The following is a 20,863-nucleotide window of genomic DNA, read 5'->3' on the forward strand; positions in this document are numbered from 1 at the left end:
GAGGCAGCAGACTTCTTTCGTCGATGACATTGCACTTTGGGAGTATTAACCGAGGGAATTCATCAGGTCCTCGTCAACGAATACAAGAGATTCATCAACGAGGGTACAAGAGGACCTTGTCGACGAAGACGAGTTTCTTCGACGAGAAGTTACCAAGAGAGGGTTTTGGAGAAAGTTTGAAATTCGTTGATGAAGGTGCATATTCGTGGATGAACTTTCTACAGGACTCGTCGATGAGGTGACATGTCTCGTCGATGAATTTGACCCTATAAATAGAAAAAACATGGATTATAATGCATAAAATTAAGGAAAATCATTCTCTCTCTCTCTCTCCCTATTCAGTTTCTCTCTCCTCTTTCTTTGATTTCGGTTCCGTCGCTTGCCGGATCAACGATTTAAGGCCACCATGACGCTCCTGGGGAAGTTCTCTCCAAATCTGCTAGAGCGGATCGTTGGTGGAAGCTAGTCGAAAATCATCTTTGAGTTGAGGTAAGACTTTTTATGCCAAATTTGGTCTTACTGTAGTTATAGGAAATGATATTCATGCGAAAATATCGAAGTTTAGTTCTGCGAGTTATTGTTTTCAGGGAGTTGAACGGGAAACCCTACGAGTGCAGGACCAAAAATTTTAGGGGGTTTCTTTTAGTGTCAGGTAAGGGAATAAATTAAAACAGTTATTTTCCATACAAATTATTATTATTTATCAATAAATTAATTTTTAGAAAAACATGTATTATATCAGTATATAACGAAGGAAATGTACATTTGAGAAAATACTGTTATTATGTTGAAATGTATATATATATATATATATATATATATATATATATATATGTATGAGATACCAAAAATTATGATTTTAGAATATAATGTATGGTTTTATATAGCAAATGTGTGGAATGAATATTCCTTTACGTGATAAGTATTATGATATGACAATGTTATGAATGAAGCATGTTTTCAGGAATACGCAATATTACAGTACAAATGATGTTGAAAATACATGATAATTGATTTATTATTCAGAATGATATGTATGAGATATTCGGCACAAGGCCGTGATTGATAGTCGGCGCGAGGCCGTGTTTTACGTATGATTTCGGCATGAGGCCGTATTTATGAAATGTTCGGCATGAGGCCGTATTTATGAAATTATTGCTATCAATCCATTTATGTTAAACACTATATTATCATGTATTATATGTTATCAGAACCCGGATGTTAGTTTAATTCAGTTCAGGAGCACGGTATCGTAACTTATAGATCAGAAATCTATAACCAGATTTGTGCTAACCACCCCACGAGGGGGTAGGAGATGGATAGTCGATGTGACTTTCAGTATAGAGTGTAGACATCCACCTGACAGTTCAGACTAGGGTATGGCGGGCCCATCGTACTTACAAACATTTTTGACTCAACATGTCACGCCCCGAACCCCGAAATGGGACTCGAGGGTGAAAATGTATATGATAAAGCATCCAAAGATACAGTACAATGGATGAGGGTCCGACCCAGTGGGGTTCCCAGGCACCCTAAACATATCTAAATACAATCATATACGCAGCGGAAAAAGGTCATTTTATATCAACATATACAGTACCATACCAGAGTCTATACAAGAGCAAAACAGGGCTTTATCAAAACGTACAAATGGGTGCCCAAGTACATCTCAAAATGACAACCCAACAAAATATACATTCCTAGCACTTACCCAAGCGCTAACGCAGTACACCGGCCACTACGCTCCCTACACCAGGACGCTAGCTCCCGTTACTCGAAGGACCTGTAAAAATGTACGTACAGCAAGGGTGAGACACCTCTCAGTAAGGAAGAACATAGGTTATATCGGTGTGTGGCATTTGAGTGTCATCATGATACAACATACACACAGTTAAATGCAATCCAATACTAGTTCACACAGTGCATACATGCACACATACATATACACATGATTAGCAATCTCAGTGTCGTCACACCCTTCAGCCAGAAGCCGGTCCGCGACAATCCGGTGTTGGCCCAGCCAACCCGCGAAGCATGGCGCCATCGGCACATGGCTAGTCCCCGACTCCCATGGCATCGTATCAGTGCTAACTAGTGGATCCACACCCTTCGGCTTGATCTGCCAGTATAGGCTTACTCCCTCGGATATAGAGTCGAACACTCTTGCCTACGTGGCAGGCGATAAACACGCCCTCGGATATAGAGCCGAACACTCTCAATACGTAGACAATTCGGAACCCCGTTCTTACTAGCCATTTAACATATCACACACACATGCATGCTCATATAATCAAACAAACCACACCCATTTGGTAATCTAAAACATGGTTTTTCAAACAAATACAATTTAAACAAGTTAAGGCACAGTCATCCCAATATCACAATATAAATCAACATATACCCACGGTTTTCAACAACACCAGGGATGCAGCCCGTCGCCCCCTTTTTTCCAAAACTGTAATAATGAAAAATCCATAGTTTTTCCTGTTAGATCCCCCCAAATGAGTAGCCAAAACACACACAGGACCGTGGACCATAGTTTCACCGAGTCCGATTTCAAAAATAACCAATACAAACATAGTTCCCCTTACCTTTTCCCCGAATAAAAAAATCCTGAACTCCAAGGCCCCTAAATAGTGAACCGAGTTCCAAGACCTACAAATCACAGTACAAAATATACTCACAAGACTAATACCTACAAAACTACCGGATCAGAATTGAAAATCGAGCCTTACCTCGATTTTACGCCAAAACTCAAAAATCTCCAAAACGAGATTCCGATCCGTAGAAGTTGTAGAGAATCCTTCCACGATCCTCTTGCTAACTTTATATTTCCAATTCCATCAACGATCGGCAAAGAAATCTAGAGAGAGAGAGAGAGTAGGGAGAGGTTTAGAGAGAGAAAGAGAGATATTTGAAGTTTCTTAATGAAGAAGTAATGAAAATTTCCTTTTATAGCCCTTTGACCCGAGGGAATTCATCGACGAAATGGTGCCTTTGTCGACGAATCTTTCACTGACTTCGTCGACGAATCTGGAATCTCTGGTTTTTCTGAGACTCCTCAGTTTCTCCTTGTCGACGAGCCCCTGAATTTCGTCGACGAGAAGAACAAAGGCTTCGTCAACGAATCTTGCACTTTTGCCAAATGTCCCTATCTTTAGAATTAAACCCATTGATCACGGTTCGGGTTCTTACACGACAGTGGTCGACTAGCCATTGTCGGGTCTCGCCTTCAGGCTGTACAACTCGTCATGGGGGGCAATACATGATATCAGCTAGCTATTCATCCTAGGTATGTTTTCAGTATTATTAGCTATACCATATAGTTATGATTAGTATGATGTATTAGAAATATGAAAGTATACATTTTTGCAATTATTAAATGATAAATGTTTTCTAGTATGAAGATTATACTGTATATCTATATTATCATTAAAAATTCATGTTGCCACACTGCTGTATTTAGTTTATTTTCTCTTACTGAGAAATGTCTCACCCCTGAACATTAAATGATTTTCAAGAAACCCAGAAGAACCGGCGAATTGTGGCTGCCGTTGCGTTTATAGACTTACCCCGCTAGAAGGGTAAGTGTTGTGCTAGGATCAATGGTTTTTGTTGTAAAATCCTAGGAAATACTTTTTGGTGTTTTTGGGTATTTTGGAGATTGTATATAAATACAGAACGTGATGGATTATAATTAACTCTGGTATTATTATGTATTTTATGGTTTTGAGAATATGATTTATATTTATTGCTACTTAGATTTCCGCTGTGAATGACAGGTGTCCCCGTTACCCATGGGTTCGGGTTGACTATTTTATTTATTTTGCTTATATTCTATGAGTATATAAGCAGGTCGTTACAGCGTGGATGTAGGCTTGGTGCCGAACCATGTGAAAATACCGGTGTTAATTTTCTCTACCCTTCTCTTCATTCTATTTGTCTTGTGCATGATTTACATTTACTTATATTGTGATATAATTTATTGTATCTTGCCTAGAGTTTTTATTTATAGAGAAATACGCATTGCGCGAAAAGAGCCTATTCACCCCCCTCAAGACTATATAATCCCGAGACTAGGACAACTAACAAATGGTATTAGAGCAAGGCGCTTGTATTTTCAGAGTAAAATCCAGAGCGTGAAAGATCAAATGGAGTATTCATTTAGCACCTCTTCATATGGAGGATCCATTTATCAACCACCAATGTTCAATGGTTCAAACTACCACTCGTGGAAAAATCAAATGTCCGTGTTCATTCAAGCATATGACTTGGATTTAAGGGAGATCATCTCCAAAGGAGACTTCTTAATCACAAAGAAAAATGAGGATATTCCAAAGGCTTTATTGGAACAATCACCAAGCGAAAAAAGGTTAATTGAACTAAATTTTAGAGTAAAGCATATTATTCTTTGTGGTTTAAATGATGATGTACATAGTCTTATTTACGAATGTCAAACTGCAAAAATATGGGATGTACTTGAAAACTTCTATGGAAACACATCACAAAATGAACAATCAAAAATATGCATGCAACTAGTTAGAGAATATAAATGTTTAAATTAAATAAAGATGAAGAAATTTTATCTGTGCTCACTCGGTTCACACAACTCATAAACAATTTAAAGGCACATGGTAGAGTTTATGCATTGAACAATTATATTCAGAAAATTCTCCAATCTTTACCTAAGTCATCAATAACCATTGAAGAAGTTAGAAATCTAGAAAAACCTAAGATAGAAAATGGTCTTACCTTAGATACACTTTGTGTAACGACCTGCTATTTAACTGGGTTATATATAGATTATAAAATTTATAATGCTCTGATACCTACTAAATCAGACTAATGCATCAACCTAAGCAGCAAGAAGCGAAATTCATATAAACACAATCAAGAAAATATACAATAATAAAGTGCCAAAAGGTTCCTCAAAATATACATAAAAGACTGTTACCCAAAATACCCTCAACTGAGCTAGGGCTATACATAATTACTCTAAAAAATACTCACTCTACTGATAGGGCAGTAGTGAAGCCCCTCTATCTGCGAGCCTGATATGCTCGCTTACTTGGATCACCTGAAAAATGTTAAAGTAATGGGATGAGTCGACGTTTAGTAAGACGAAATATGTTATTGCTAGTGTGTGGCAAATGAGTTACAATACTGAGAAGATCTGCTTCTATATAAACACATATAACTAAATATGAAAATATAGTACAAATAATATAATAACCATCATCCCATGTTGCTTAACATAACAGTATTTTAAGGTTTCTATACATAATACTTCTACTATACATAAGTACACCCTCTGTTATTGTAAAACTGTATATACATATAATAGCTGAAAACTTCCATGGATGGTTGTATGTCATGATTTAACCCCTCATGACAGGGTTGTGTGACCCCAAGGCGGGATCTACCTTGGTTGGCCAACCAAGAAAAAACCTCTATACTCCATCAATCTAATCAACCCTCCTCAACCCATATCTGATGGGGAGCCTGTCCGCCCCTGGGCATTTGATCGACCTACATACCACGTATTATCTGAATAGGTGGTTGCACTCTGTATTGAATATCTATATATAGCAACGGTACCGTGCTCTGCTGTCTGATCCATCAAGGTTTTGATACTAAATAATCCATTATTATATACAATCTATCTGTTTTACCATGATTCTGTAATATTTGTATTAACCATGACGCTGTAATAAACTGTATCTGTATCAACTGTATTTCTGAAATAAATTGTAAAATTGTATGTCATGGTACTGAAAACTATAGAATCATGGTATTCTAAAAATACTATAAAATTTATTCTTTGTTTGTATAATCTGTAAAATATAATCCTGATAATACTGTAAAACATGTTTCTACACTATATCCATACTCTCATGTCACAAAGTAATTTATAACATTTTAAACGTACTTGATACACTGCATAAATTCCTGCTGTGAAATAATAATCTGATAAAACATATATTTCATACTGAAATCACACTAGTATTATCTAGCATAACATATTTCTCTTTCCTGATTTCTGCTAAAATCTCCCTACTTTGAAGGGTCCTACACCCGTAGGGTTCTCCACTCAACACTCTAAAAACCATAAATCTCATAAAAAAACATTATTATTTCTAAGTCTATTACATTTCTTACAACTACTACTAAACAAATTTTACTTAAAAGACCTTACCTTGAATTTGGGATGAAATCCAACTTCATCCCACCAACGATCCGCTTCAGCAGACTTGGAGAGAACTTCCTCAGGAGCGTTGTGGTGACCTTAGATCATCGATTCGGAAAACGACGAGGTCGAAATCGAAGAGAGATGGAGGTGGACCCATAGGAGAGAGAGAGAGAGAGAGTGAATTTCTGTAAATTTTTTGCGTAAAAATCCAATTTTTCGCTATTTATAGAGCCGGATTCGTCAATGAGACACGTCACCTCGTCGATGAGTTCTGTAGAAAGTTCGTCGACGAACCTACACCCTCGTCAGCGAATTTCAGACTTCCAAAAATCCTCTCTCGATATCTTCTTGTCGACGAGACGGAACTTCGTCGACGAGATCCTGAAGAACCCTCGTCGACGAAACCCCTGTGTTCGTCGACAAGGCCTGAGAAATTTCTTGGAATTATCACCTCCAAAATGCAATGTCGTTGACGAACATTTCGTGTTTGTTGACAAAGTCGGCTGCCTCCTTCTGGTACTGTTTCCACTTTTCTTCCTCTTTATTATTTAAATATCATTATTCTTCAGGTCGTTACACTTTGTGCTAATTACCAAAAACTAGGTGAGGAAGATATTGCATTCTTTACAAGAAAACTTAACAAAATCTTAAGCAAAAGAATGCAACAAAAAGAAAAGGAAGAGTTATGCATTGAATGCCATTTTTGCAATAAATCTAGGCATAATATGATAAATTGCCCCCTAAATCAAAATGAAGAAAATAATCTAAATGGAGATCATAATCCCATGAATGATGCTACTTGGGATCAAATCGATGGATTAGCCACCGATAATGAAAATGAGAAAGAAGCACATCCTTGCTTCATGACTAACAAACAAGAAGATGAAGTAAGTTCAGATGAGGAGGATTATGCACCTTCGTATGATGAAATTGTAAATAGTTGTGTTAAATTGTTTGATGAATTATTTTTAGTAAAAAAGAAGAATAAAAATGTTGAGAAAGAGCTTGTTTTGTCAAAACAAATGGAATTTTCTCTTAAAGAAGAAAATGAATCCCTTAAAAGGAAAAATGAAGAGTTTGTTTTAAATTCTCAAAAAGAGCATGAAACTTTAAAAGAAAAGATAGAATATTTGGAAGGAAAATTTTCAAAATTCAAAGTCAAGGAGCCTTGTCTTTGTTCTATCTTAAAAGAAGAAATTTGTTCCTTAAAAAGGAAAAATGAGGAGCTTATAGAAAAGGCTCAAGAAGACCATGCATCTTTTCAAGTTAAGGTGAAAATTTTGAAAAATAATTTTGAAGGAAAATACTATCTTGAAAAAGAAAAATGAAGATCATGGCAAAGTAATAAGAGGAAAAGAAAACTCCAAGAAATCTTTAGGAGTTAAGAAAAATAATGTTTCAAAAAATAATTCAAAATCCTCTCATAAATCACAAGGTTATGCCTCAATAAGTAAAAATAATGCAAATAAGTCAAGACCCTCACATGAAAATAAAACTTGTTTATATTGTAAAAGAAAGGGTCATATTAGATGTTTTTGCCCTTATAGAGGAGAAAGAGACAAAGAGAGGAAGATGGAATGGGTTGTCAAGAAAAGAAACCCATTGGGACCCGAAGAAAAGTGGGTACCCAAAGTTAACTAATCCGGTTAAACATTGCTTCCTTAGAATCTAGGATTAAGAATTAGAATTTAGGTTGACCTAGGTTAAAAGTTAAAAGGGATATGATGACTAAGTTTGTGCTTAAAATCTTAAAATCTTAGCCTATGCATTTTAAACTGTTTAAATTACTTTATTGGGAACTTTTAATATCTATGCCAATATTGATCTTCAAATTTGAAAACCAATATAATGCTTTAATTGCATATATCCTCAGTTGTTTGGTTTATTTCATTTTGATATATTGGCTATTGCTTATGGGATGAAATAACATGCAAAACTTGTTATTTAGAAATAAATTTTTTTCTGATAAATGATAGAACCTTGTTCTTCTCATGTGAATTACTAAGGTTTTAAATATAAAATTTCTAAAGCTCGCATGTTAGATAAGTCCATCTTTTATGAAGAAGAGATATTTTCTTAGTCACATAACTTGTTTTGATGATATATTATTGCTTGGATATACAGTTAGAATATTTAGATCATAGCATTCATGAAATTAATTTTTAGTAAAAATCATCATAACAACAAGTGGTATTCAAATGAAGTACTAACATGTAATATCTTTATAACATATGTTTTGAATACCTTCCCTTTAGTGGCAATTTAGGAGAACATGTCTCCTAGAGCATTATTAAGTTAAGTCTAGTATACCCCTAATACTCCTTGCCAAGTAGTAAGGACATACTTGCTATGCTTAAAGTACAAGTCATCTTGGACTTAGGACTATTTACCTCTACTTGGGATAAAATAGCATGCACACCCTCACAATCTCTATGGTTAGGCTTGTCTTATAGGATTCGTAAGGAATGAAACAATATTTGCTATTGTGAAACATTAGACATCATTCCTCCAAAATGCAAGACAAAGGGACTGAAAAAAGCCTATTTTTGGGAAAAAGGTAGAAACCTTTAATTTCTAATATGAAAAACTTAGGTGTCGAATAAAGGTTCATGAGCGTGCTATAGTAAGTAGATCCATCTCTTATGGACGAGATATTCCTTAGTTACATAATCTATTTTTTTAATGATATATGATAAAAATTTAGAAACCTAGTAAATACATCTAGACTATAAGCATATTTTATCCCTCCATAAGAAGTTGAGTGTTAGGAAAATTAATTATAACAACATGGACACTATGGACCATCCAGTCCTAAATTCATATTTAAATATGAGTCATCATTGAGAAATCAAACTAGCAAAAAGTTTCTAGAAACAATCTCTAGTGCTTACCAAAAGATATCCCATCATGATCATTTAGAAATATCTACCTAGGGATTCTTAGTTACATTGACTAAAAGATAGAGTATTCCCTCTATGGTTGATTTAAGGGAAACTTCTTAACCTTTGTTAATGCAAGAGCATTCCCTTCCCCAACAAAATGCTACCATAGAAAAATACTCCAGGATCAAATGATACACTTAGCATGCTTAAATCTTAAGCATGAATTCTTCATAGGAAAAATGTCAATTTTGATTGCTTTGGAACAATTTACTGCATTGGCAAAATAGCTCTCGAGTTATACTCAAATCTGATAAGCATCCCCTACCAAGGGATGTATGACTCATTATTTGGATGCAAATAAAACCAAAGTAATTCAAGAAGAGGTTTTCTTGATATTGGAATTATCTACCTCTTATCTTAGATTTACTTTGTTGAGATATTTTCTCAACAAAAGCTTCAAGCGCTCAACAAAATTCTTAGGAAAATTCAATATCATATATTAGAGCTGCTAAACTGCCACATAATTCAATGTCCTTTACCATTAAGAGGAAAATTTGTCTTCTATAGTGGCAATAATGGAAGCTTCTAATTGACAAGTGATGAACTGACTAGATCTTATCCTTAACTCACTTGAATTAGGTCAAGCATCGCTTTGAGATATATATATATATCCAAGTCAATATGATGAAAATAATTTTTTTGAATAAACTGGGAACTCATCTCATCATTACCTCAAAGCAATAATGGGTTCTCAAAATGAACATTCATTCTTATCTAGGAACCCACACCCAACCATGAGCATCAATGTGTTTGTGATATGCAATTTGGTTTCAAGCATTCACAAATTTTTTTGGTTGACAGAAAAAGAAGAGAGTTTCTTCTTATACTCTTATTCATTCATTGTTGAATTATCCTTTAATATAAGAGTATTCTACCATATTTTAGTATCAGCTCTCAATCTTTAACAAATAGTAATAAACCTGAGAGATCATCATTCGTGAGTAAGTAAGCCAATCTAGGCACTTCAACTATTATAATATAGCACCAATAAATTGGTTTTTATATATTTAGCACATACTCACCTCGCCACCATGGAAACTAGTCTTAATAGGTTCTTAGAGTATTTTTAAGATAAATGATTACTACCTCTCTTTTTGATGATGATCAAAGAGGGAGAAGATATTTGAAGTTATCCATGGGGATAAGATTTATGGTGTTATATATGAGAGAACACACGATGTATGTGTGGGGGAAAATATGCATATAATGTTATAAACTTTCTATTTTATGGAATGCATGTTAAAAGTTCAAATGAACATGAATTGTTTTTATGCCTCATATGCATATAGTAAGGGGAGCAAATTATAACTATCATTTAACAATATGCATAAATTAATGGGGAGTGCATAAATTAAGGGGAAGCTTTAAAACATACCCCATATAGAACACCAATGGTTTGCCATCATAAATGATATATAAGCTCAAATGAACATGAATGTTAGTCTTAGAGGCTACGTAAGCTTAACTGTCTTATTTTGATGATAACAACCTAGTAGTGGTTCTAAGTAAGATTATTTTTGCACAATAAGCCTTAGTAAGAACAAACACAAATGCAAAGATTAAGTAGATTCTTAATAGGTTATACATCATCAAAAAGGGGGAGAATGTTTGTAACGCCCTGCTAATTTTTTTTTTACTAATAAATACTATGAAATTCCACTGCTCCGTTATTTTCTAATTAATATAAAACCATCAACCTAAGCAGCGAGAAGCTGAATCCATACAACTGAAACCATATATAAATAATACAATACTAGAGTGCTAACATACTCCAACAGTATAAATATACAACTGTATCTCTCAAAATATACTTCATCTAATACTAGAACTATACAAGGAAAACCTTCCCCAAAATACTCACTTTAACAACAAGCAGCACTAAAACCCTTCTATCTGCGAGCCTGATATGCTCGTCTCGCTGGATCACCTGAAAAATATAAGTTAAATGGGATGAGACGACGCTTAGTAAGAGGAAACATGCTATTACTAGGGTGTAGCAAGTGAGTCATATACTTAGAAAATCTGATCTAAACAAAATAATACCATGTATAACAAAACTGATAAAACCTGTATACATGTTATCATATAAAACATGCTTACGTAGTTTAACATAAACTGATTATTCAAAATGTTCTATTCATAATACTGATAATACTTATAAGTATAATTGTCGTCTGTAAATCTGATCACAATATATATATAAATAATAACTATGAAAATTCCCTGGATCGATAACTGAAGTCATGAATTAACTCCTCATGACAGGGTTGTGTGGCCTGAAGGCGGGACCTAACTTGGCTGGCCGACCAGGGTAAGTCAACTGAACTCCGACAGTTAGATCGGCCCCCTCAACTCATATCTGATGGGGAGCCTGTCTGCAACATAGGTACGATCGACTTCTGAATACCACCTATTATCTGAATAGGGGTTGCACTTTGAATTGAATATAACTGCGGTACCATGCTCTGCTGCTGAATATGGTCCATCAGGGTCTGATACTATATATAAATAACTGATATTTCTAAAATACTGTTTTTACCATGATTTTGCAATAGCTAAAATAACCATAACATTACATATACTGAGCTGAATAAACTGTAATAACTGGATGTAGTGACCCGAAGAATAATAACATTTTAATGATAAAAAGGGAGAGAAAATAGAAACAGAAATAGAAGGAGGCCGTAGACTTCGTCGACGACATTATAATTTGGAGAAAATATTATATAATCATAATTTCAGAATTTAGCCAGGCTTTGTCGACGAACACAGGGTCTCGTCGATGAAGGTCTTCAGAATTTCGTTGACGAACACAGGGCTTCGTCGACGAGAAAATACCGAGAGACGGTTCGGGGTGCTCTGAATTTCTTCGACGAACACAGGGTCTCGTCGACGAATTTTGTGAAGGGCTCGTTGACAAAGTGACGTGGCTCGTCGACGAACTTGGCCCTATAAAAGGCAGGAAACCAAGATATTTCACATTTTCTCTCGCCGCTCTCTCTCTCCTACGACTCTCTCTCCCTTCTCTCTTCATTTCCGGCCCCACCGGTCGCCGGATCAACGATCCGAAGCTACTACGACGCTCCTGGCAGAGTTCTCCACGCATCTACTGGAGCAAATCGTCGGGAAATTAGAGTTGGAAATCATCCCAAATTCAGGGTAAGACCTTTTAGTCTCCTTTTGGCCTTGTGGTAGTTATAGGAAATGATATAGGCAGAAAAATACTGATGTTTAGTTCTGGAAAATATTGGTTTTAGGGTGTTTTGTAGGAGGCCCTGTGGGTATCGGACTAAAGTACAGTAGGAGCTTTTTAGAGTTAAGGTAAGGGAAATATGCTATATTAGGAAAGTTCTGAATATTATGCAGTTTATTTATTTACGAAAATTATGTATTTTAGTATGGTGTGACTTATGATTATGTATATGGTACGGGGATATGTTTATGAATTTAGTTTCATGATTTTACGAATTTCAGTATTATGATTATACGCATTTCAGTACCATGATTATACGAATTTCAATACCATGATTTTACGATATTTCAGTACCATGATCTTATGAATTTCAGTACCATGATAATACGAATTCCAGTATCGCGAATATGCAGTTCCATGTTATGTTTATTCAGATTTCAGTATGTTATGCAGTATCATGGTTATTTCAGTACTTCAGAATCATGGTAAATCAGATAGACACGTATATAGAAATATATTATACGATATCAGACCCTGTTGGACTTGCAGCTACAGAACACGGTACCGTTGCTACAGATACTATGTTACTATATAAGTGCAACCACCTATTCAGATATACGTGGTACGGTCGACCACCTAGGCCCTTGAAGAGGTTAGGCTCCCCATCCAGATATGGGTTGAGGTGGGCAAGTCGACTGACGGAGTTCGGTGATATATTCCTGGTTGGCCAGTGTAGACACCCCATTTTTACCCAGGCCCAATATATGTATTACTATTATTATTATTATTATTGTTATTTTATTATTATTATTATTTTACTTTATTTATTCTTATTATTATTATTATTATTAATTTTCACTAATCTTATTATTATTATTATTATTATTATTATTATTATTTTCTTTATTATTATTATTATTTTTCATTAGTATTATTAATATTACTTTTATTTTTATTTTTTATGTCTATTTTATTATTATTATTTATTATTTTCATTATTATTTTTATTATTTTTATTATCATTATTATTAGTATTTTTATTACTATTATTACTATTATCTTATATATTATTATTATTATTATTATTATTTTTCATTTTTATTTCTATTTATATTGTTTATTATTATTATTATTTATTATTTTCATTAACATTATTTTTAATATTAGGAATTTTACTATTATTATTATTTATTTATTTATTTATCTTTGTTATTACTATTATTATTATTATTTTATTATTATCATTATTTTTCCCTTATTATTATTATTATTATTATTACCATATTAATAATTATTTTCATATATATTATTTCCAAAAGAAAAATATACCATAAACTAAAAAGGAAAGGGGAGATTTAGGGTTTCTAATTTTTGCTCATAAAAAACCTCTTCTTCTCTTCAAACAGGGGGGAGCGCACGGCAGGGGGGTCTTCTTCTTCTCCTTCTTCTTCTTGAACCCCTCTACTTCCGGCCAGTCTAATCCTCGCCTTCACATAGTCACGCAACCCCACGGCTCCGGTCATTCTAGGACCTGCTGCAATCCTCCGACCACCCTCCGGAGGAAGCCACAGACCAGCTCTGGCGTTCCATCTCCCGGCGACAGGATCACCGCAGCAGTGCACCAGCGATCCCAGTAGCCCTCTGCAACTCTCCACTGAACCACCAGACCAGCAGATGTCCACCAACTAGCCGAGAAGACCAGCTCCAGGAAACCACCAGTCTTCAGCAGCGACCCAGCTCCTGTAACCCAGCACGGCGTCACCGTTGCCGTCGCTCCCAACAGCGCAGGCAGAGGCACAACACGCCGCTCTCTCCTCTCTCTTGCACAAACCTCACGGCTGAACAAGAGAACAACTGCCATCCACCTCACTGACCACTCCTACTCCACGCCTCCCTGTTCCAATTTCCCACAGTAAGTCCCCGCTGTAAGTCTCTCTGCCAGAATACCTGCAGGCCACAAACACACACATACACTCTGTATACATAAAACTATTTGTTAGGTTATATTTTGTATATACGCAAGATTGCAGGTATTAAACCACTGGTATATATTCATGTTATTTTTGTATTATTATTATTATTATTTTGTATGTGCAGTGTATGTTCATGTTATGGTATATTCAGAATTTTTTTTTTTTTATTTATATTGCCTGTTTATTTTATTCATTAGGTTGAGATCATGATGGTGTTCTACATCTAGGTTATTTTTCGTATATTTCAGCTATTATGAAAGTGCGGTGTATTTATGCTATTGGTTCGTTTGCATATATTCTCACATATTCGTGTTATTATTAATGTGCGATATATTTATGTTAGTGGTATTTTGTTGTATATGCATTTTTTTTTTTTTTTTTATTGCTTGTATATTGTTTAGGGGGGATTTAGTATTTTATTACGGTTATTCATTTGTTTGTATATGTATTTAGGGGGTTTATATGACAATGCATTTATTTTTATTTGTATATTTACTCAGGATGTCCATATTAATGTTTAATCGTTTAATGCTTTATCCTTATTATGTATTTGTGTTTATATTATATATTATTGCATATTTAAAATTATTGCATCGCTGTTATATATTTTTAACATTGTATATCTTATTCTGATTTATTGTATTATCATTTATGCATATTAATGTTAGGGTCGATGTTGTTACCATAATTCCATTAATTATTTTCCATATTTATTATTGTATATTTACACGTTGATTTTCAGGGCGATTGGTCTCCATAATTTCCATATTTATTATTTTTGTATTTACATTAATTTTAGGGTGACTGGTTTTCCATATATATATTAATGTATACATTTACATATTAATCTTAGGGTTACTTGATTTCTATAATTTAATGAGTAGATTGTTTCCTTCGTTTTAGTAATGTTATTTCTATATGTATTTAGTAGGTCATTAATTGTGTGTTCATATTAAGGTAAGTGTCTTATAGTTAAAATATGCATATTATCTTTGTTACTATTGTAATATTGTTATTATTATTGTATTACTTCTATTACTGCTAATACTACTATGATCAGTATTATTACTATTACTATTATCTGGTTTAATGTTGGTATCAATATGGTATTAATTATTATCACTATTATTAATATTATTGTTATTAATTAATATTATCATTATTATCACTATTAATATTATTATTACTATTGTTAATATTTTTTGTTATTTGGCCTTATATGTATTAGAGGATTTATTTTTATTAAAATATTTTCTTGATTTTTAAATCCCTATGATTTTATTGCGGGGGTATGAGCCTTCGGGCTTCACGTACCTTAAGCTCTGAGGGAATATATGTATATATTTATTTATTTATTCATTTTTCATGTGTGTTTATTAATTCATAAAAGGAGTAGTTTAAAGACTTATTAGATTAACTTAGGGATAATTTAAAATTAATTAGGTACCGTTCGTAAGAACGGGCGCGTAGGGGGTGCTCGTACCTTCCCCTCGCGTAACCGAACTCCCGACCCCAACTCTGGTAATGTAGACCGATTCTACCCCTAACGGGGTATTAATCATGTGTTCTAACCGCACTAAAGGTTAGTGGCGACTCCGACATCCATGTTTTTCCATGAAAATATTAAAATTGATTTTTTAATTTCGCCGCCCGAGGGCACACGCGCTCCCGGGACGTCGCGACAGCTTGGCGACTCCGCTGGGGACAAACGAGAGTCGAGCCATTAATTAATTAGAAATTATCCCAAGTTCAAATTTAATAAAACTTTTAATTACTCCTTATTTTGTGAATATTGTAATTTGTAAATAACTTTGATTAATTGTAAATATTTAACTTCCATAATTTGTAAATAATCTCAATTAATTAAAAATATTTTGTTTCCTAATTTGTTGAACATTAAATGTAAATATTTTGTTTCCAATTATTCTGAATAAGCATATTAAATTTAGATATTGTGAATAAGCATATTAATTATAGATATTGTGTATACTAATCGTAAATATTTTGTTTCCTTATTTTTGTTTCCAAATTTTTTTTTTGAATAAACATATTAATTGCATATATTGTGTTTCCTTATCTTTTGAATATATGTATTAATGGTAGATATCTTGTTTCCATATTGTTTATAGCATGTGAATAAATGTGGGGATAGTGGGATTAAATTAAAATTTGAATTCACACACTCTCACGCTCTATACCCGAGCTTTCCTTACTAGGACTAGATAGGAGTGTAATAGCGTCAGTCCCTTCGTGGCAGAGCTTGATGGGACCCGCGAACCACTCCACTCAGTATGGGTTTTATCCGGACCCCAATGGGGGAGGATGAAATTCCAAACTGGGAACCTTTTGTCAATAGGGTTAGAACCTACCCACACATACTTGTCTATAGTCTTCCCTAACTAGGATAGAGCCATGAAGAACCCTGTATATACATACCTACCCTGGGTTGGGACATCCTTATCCCCATACTGTCTATTGTATATATGTTGTGAAATACTTTGTATTATATCATGCATTTGACATACATTTAGACATACATACTACTTAGTTAGTATTCTGAAAAAGCCCAATAATGAGACCATGACCCATCCTTTCAAAAAAATAAAAATAAAGCACTTGGGCCAAGTATTTTAAAATATGGGTCGGCCCAACCTTTTTCAAATAACTCGGGCCCAACTCTTTAAAAGCAAACTTAGGCGCGACCTCTTTCTAAGTAAAAACTTAGCCCAGGCCTGATTTTCAAAAACCCAAATTTAAAAAAAAAAAAAAAAAAGGTGGGCTTTGGCCCTATTGTCTAAAAATATAGGCCAACATTTTTTTAAGCAAATCCAAGCCCAAGTCCTTTTAAAATTAGGGCCTGACCCCATCATGAAATATATTGAAGCCCATATTTTAATATACTTGAGGCTCAAGTGCACGCTAAAGTCCACAAGCCCATATTGAACAAATCCAGTGGGTTGACTAACCTAGGTCAACTCCAACCTCAGATCATAATTTGACCCTTCATAGAATCTGAGGTACATGGACCGTCATCAAGGAAAATAATGATTGAGGGAAGAATTGAATTGAAAATTGTGGCCCATCAATGATTATCTTAAAATCTCTCATTAGTGGGACTTTTCCTAGAATGCTGACAAAGTAGTTAGTTAGGTTACATTGCATCTATGCATTTATGGATAATTTCACACATAATCATGCACGATAGGTCACATGCATGGTCATATTTCTATTTATATGGGTAATTGCACTAGTTACATCCATGCACAAACATACATTGCATCCATGCATTCATGCATGATTTCACACGCAATCATGCACGATAGGTCACATGCATGTTCATATCTCTATTTGTATGAGTAATTGCACTAGTTACATCCATGCACAAACATACATTGCATTCATGCATTCATACCTATGCATTCACGGTTCTAAAAAGGGAATGTTTTGGTTTGCAGTGCCTAGCCACAGAATTCGTCTGAGCAAGCAACATTGAGACTGTCACGCATCAATACAATACCCGGAGAAGGGCAAAAGAAATGAGTGAACAATTGGAAGGTAGAGTCCTGGGCATAGAACAAGGACAGGAAGAATTGATTGAAAAAATGAGTAAAATTATGGAATTGTTGATGAATAAAGGAAAAGCGGTACAAAATGATTCTGAAACAGATATACACCCTACTCATCCTCCAGGGTTCACCCTAAATCATGGACAAACATCAGCTCCACCACCGGGCGTCATGGGGGATCCAATGCCAGATATGCCTCCATTTATCCCAACTGTGCCAGCACAAGGGTTTCCAGTGGCAGAGGCTTCCCCCTTAGCAACTCCTGATATGGGGATAAATAGATCTGAGTCTGAGCATCGTTGTGACGTATTGGAAGAGCGCTTGAAAGCAATTGAAGGGTATAATACATTTGACTCCGTTGACCCTAATGACCTTTGCCTAGTACCAAAGGTCACTCTGCCGCCAAAATTCAAGTTGCCGGATTTTGAAAAATTCGATGGGACCCACTGTCCTCGGACCCACCTACGCCTGTATTGCCAAAAAATGGCTGCACATACTGATAATGAGAGGTTAATGATGCATTGCTTTCAAGATAGTTTGACTGGAGCAGCTATCAGATGGTACATTCAGCAAGATCGAGCTCGAATCCGTACTTGGAAAGATCTGGCAAATTCATTCATAGCTCAGTACCGCCATGTGATAGAGATGGCACCTGATCGTATGACCCTACAAAGCATGCAAATGAAACCTAACGAAACATTCAGAGAATATGCATATAGATGGAGGGACATGTCCATCCAAGTGAGCCCTCTAGTGGAAGATAGGGAGGCTATCTCCCTATTCGTGAATACATTGAAAGATCCCTACTTCGGACATCTCCTAGGGGCAACCCCACATGACTTTATGGATATTGTTTCTACTGGAGAGAGAATTGAAACGGCCATCAAAGTCGGAAGAACCAAAAGTGATGATGCAGAAACTGACCCGAGTAAGAGGAAAAAAGACGAGGAAGCACAGATGATTCAGGGGCATCATTACCAAGAGGGTAAAACCCGGTGGACAAATAAGAATTTTGCTTACAAGCCCACAGTCCATCAGATAGTGCATTCAGGTGCGCAACCCCAAGCAGTTTCCTTCGGACCTAAGCCTATTTCAAGGCAGCTGAATGTTCAGGACACGGGAGGGAGCCCCCTAATGGAAAGAAAGAGAGAAGAAGTTCAACCTATTCCGATGACTAATGCAGAATTGTTCCCTCAATTGGTAGAAATTCAAATGGTTGCACCAATACCAGGATTGTTACTACAATCCCCTTTCCCAAGGTGGTACGACCCAAATGCTCGATGCGAGTATCATTCTATGGCAATAGGTCATTCAATCGAGAAATGTTGGCATTTCAAGCATAAAGTACAAACCTTAAGAGATTTGGGTCTGTTGGCAATTGATGTGGAGGAGCCTGTTGTGCAACATTAAAAGAATATTTTGAAGTTCAGATCAGTCAAAGAAGTACAACAAGTTTTGAACCAGAGATATTCCGCATATAGTCTAAATAAATGGGTTTACTTTTTGACCATGAAAACAGAGAAATACAAGTGGCAAGCTTTTGATTGTTCGCCCCCTTCAGGGATGCTTTTATTTTCTTTTGTTTTCTTCTTTCTTTTGTTGCAATTTATTAAAAGTTTTGTCTCCGAAATTTCCTTTTCTATCAAAGAAATGAAATTATGCATTTTCGTATATCACTTGCATCGAGAGTTCAATGTCCAAAATTTTGTTTACTCGTGTTTCTTGCTAAGATAAGGAAGATAAAATACCAGTATTCATGAACCAAAAGCAGGTGTTAGTTATGAAAAATTCAAGCTACAAGATGAAAATAAAGGAAGATGAAACAATGTTCGTCACTCGATGAGTTCAAATACTGCGAAGAAGTTCTGAAAGCCTCAGTAAAATATATGTTGGTTCCATGAATCTTATGTCAGTCCGCTAATCAAGTTTTGATCGAATGATAGATGGCCATCTTTGGCCGACCAGTTATCCCTAAAAAGAACCAAATATTGATTTACCAATTGTTAACCAAGTTGAGCCTAAATGTTAAACTAGTCTTTTCTTAAAAGCCAGTTCACCAAAAAGTTAACCTGGGTTGGGTCTCCTAGCGTTTGGCAAGTCATATGAGACAACAATGGGCTATCGAAATGATGGCAGGCCCTTTTTCTGCTACCCAAAAGAAATTCAAAGAAGAAATCTCTTGCAAGCCCTTTTGAGCCTGAAAAATTCATTTATTGATTAACCCGTCAAAGGATCACACCCCACACTGGGGCAGTTTAAAAAAAAAAAAAAAAAAAATTCAGTCCCAAATGGAATTCAAATGAAAATGAAGTTAAGATTCCTTCATAAAAGGAAAAGCAAAAGTTGCGATAAAAGAGAAGGAAGAAGAAAAGGAAGAAGAAAGAAAAATAAGGGACATACTACACATGTGATCTTTGACCAAATTACCCTTGATAAACTCGACGATTTTGAGCCTTATTTAACTCTTTTCTTCTTTAACCCAAACCCTAGCCTGCATTACAATCCAAATGAAAGTCCTGACCAGATTGGTATACATTGTTGTATCAAATGATTTGTCAGACGCAATATTGTGTCTGAACTACGTAATGACCTGATCCTGAAAAGGTACGTAGGCAGCTTGTTCACATGACAAGTTCGGTCAATACCTTGCAGAAACCCCAAACTGGGGCAAACGTTATGAGGGGATGGGATTTTTGAGCCTTGGTTTCCCCTTTATTTTGAAAACCCATATTCCTAAGCCTACGTTTCGTCCCGAGTCTTAAAGACCATCTTGAGATCAAAACATGGGTTGGACTTGGCAGAACTAGGGGCAACCATTAAACAAGAGGTTCCTAATGGTTTCACGGCAGAACAAGGTAGAAGAATAGTTCCCCAATAAAACAGGGGCGATCGGTGAAAGAAGAAAATCAGCTATTCAATTCGAAAAGGTAGCACCATCATCGTAGGGTTCTCGAATACTAGTATGAAATTTTCTGTTGAAATAGCATGTGAACACAGTA

Source organism: Malania oleifera, chromosome 10 (assembly GCF_029873635.1).
Source record: "Malania oleifera isolate guangnan ecotype guangnan chromosome 10, ASM2987363v1, whole genome shotgun sequence".
Classification (NCBI taxonomy): domain Eukaryota; kingdom Viridiplantae; phylum Streptophyta; class Magnoliopsida; order Santalales; family Ximeniaceae; genus Malania; species Malania oleifera.